Source organism: Myotis davidii, unplaced genomic scaffold (assembly GCF_000327345.1).
Source record: "Myotis davidii unplaced genomic scaffold, ASM32734v1 scaffold269, whole genome shotgun sequence".
In the NCBI taxonomy this organism is placed as follows: domain Eukaryota; kingdom Metazoa; phylum Chordata; class Mammalia; order Chiroptera; family Vespertilionidae; genus Myotis; species Myotis davidii.
The window spans coordinates 776,670-779,225 of NW_006383008.1; positions in this window are offsets into that span (position 1 = coordinate 776,670).

Sequence of the window (2,556 nt, forward strand, 5' to 3'; positions counted from 1 at the left end):
TAGTGGGCTTTCAATACAATTTTACTAAGTGAATCAGTTAATAGCAAAAATGAAATACTGAAAAAATTCACTTTAAAACAGATATGGCTTGGTTATTCATATCTGTCATATTTTCTTTTTCTTACTGAATTCTCATGTTTCCAACTGTAAATAATAATTTATTTACTTTACATTTCATTATTTTGGTAAATATTGGTGACTTTTCTGTCCCATCCTAACCCCCAAATTTTACAAGGAAAACAAGATGCTTTCTTGAAAATAAACAAAAAGAGCTCTGTTTCCCTCAGAATTTCCTTTTAAGTCCATCTGTTCTTTTAAGGACAATCCGAACTTTTAGCGCAGTGATTTTCAACCTGTGTGCCACAATTATTTTTAAAACATGCAATACCTGACTAGTTAGTCAGGGGCACTGACCTCTTCTCCTTCAGACTGTCAAATAAAAATGTGACAACAGCCAACACAGTAGCCACGTGGTATGAGTAAAAAAAATTAAAATTATCTCTTTTTCTTGTATTTTAGTAATAAATTTGTGTGACATGAGATAAAAAAAGGTTGAAAATCACTGTTTTGGAGCAGTGATTCACAACCAGTGTTCTATACTTCTAAGAGCCATATAGGTTTGTGAAGAGTCTCAGAATACATATGAAAATAAGGTTAAATTTCCTGGCTGAAGTTATTTAACAGACAGACAGACACACACACACACACTCACACACACACACACACACACACACACACACACAAATTTGTGATGTTTCTTATGTTGAATCAAAGGATCAGTTATTTAAGTAAATGAATATGTGCATACGTACACACTTATTATACACATATATTTTGGGAATGTGTATATATGCATATGTGCATTTGTATGTGACTTAGAATACTACCTGGCATAATACACATAAAAAAATTTTTTAGATAGTATTTTTCATTAACATTTACAACATCTTAAGAATGGTGGCAAGAAAATGCTAAATATTGAACACATGGGTAATATCTGAACATTTGAAGATATTGTATAAGAAACTTTCAGTTTAAGAAAATAATAAAATGTTAGTTTTATCTTACGTATTTACAAAACTATAAATTCATGAAGAAAAAACAAATGTGCAACCTAAGTCAGTTCTATAATCCAAGTATTAGAACAACTGTATTATAAATATAATATATTCTTTGCTGTTTTAAAAATTACAAGAGTTTTCATAACTTTTTAATGCTATTCTCTATGAACCTTACCATTTACTATAAACAAGAATTCTAAACCTCCTCACTATTGACATTTGGGACCAGATAATTATTGGGAATTGTAGGATGTTTAGCAGCATATCTGCTCTCTATCTACTACATACCATCGCCCTTTCCTAAACACCAACAAATAAAAGTATCTCCAGACACTAACAAATATCCCCTGGATGATAAAATCATCCCCAGTTGACAAAAACTGATTTGGCAGACAAATAAAACTCATAAAGCTCCTACTTTGCTATTTTTTAATAACATGGAAAAAATGTAAAACTTGCAAACTGATACACACCTAACCACCTTGCACAATTAGCCTCTTAATTAACAGCTAGAGGAATTAAAAGCCAACCATATGTCTAAGTTTTTAGAATTACAGTTCTTGCAAAGTTGTTTGATCACTACTTATTTTCCTATCTTCATGAAACATCAGTTAAGAGCCAGATAAAAGTAAAAAGAGGTTTTTACCCTTAATTTTTCCCCCTAAAAGTATCTGTTTTTCTACAGATATTTAGACAGCCCCTGGGGCCAAGCCAGGATTCCTGTGGCGAGACAATTGACTTGGCATCACATTGACAACATATAAACAACAGTTTGTCAACAGGCTTCACATTAGTGACAGAACATTTTTTGGCAAAATAAAGGCATCCTTCTGGGCACCATGGCAAAAACAGCTACTCGCTTCCATTTAGGACTACTCTGTATGGAGTATCAAATTAATTAAAAGATAAGCATTCTGAAAGTTGTCTAGAAAATATTTTTTAAGAAAGAAATATAGCACAGCAAATTTTCTGCTAAAAAATTGCCTTTAGCAGTTTACTCATAGGTGCTGTAGACCTATAAAATCTAGGTAAGTCTCAGAGATGTGTGCTTTTGTTCTGTTTTTGCCATTTTCTTAAATTAAAACTAACAGTATGGAAATTATTATTTGATAACTAAGTTTTGGGAATGTAAAGTATTTTGCCATACTGATGATCACAAAACTATACTTTATTCTGCTTTCAATGTTAGTTTATAAAAAATAAAAGTAAGAAATAAAGTAAAAGCAAAACTATACACTTATTAAAACATAATTTCTTTGATGTTAGATGGGAAACCATAAAAATCTTAGAAGAATATGAAAGGGCGAGGACTACGCCCTCCACCTTGCCCCAGGGTAAGGGCTATGCCCTCCATCTTACCTTGGCCATGTGCTCAGCAAGGCTTCTTCCCAGAAGCTAAGCCGCTGCTGGCCATGCCCAGGATTTCTCTGGACTGGCCAATGATAGCCGAGGGAAGTGCACGCCATCCCTATGACCACATCCTGTGTAATGCGAC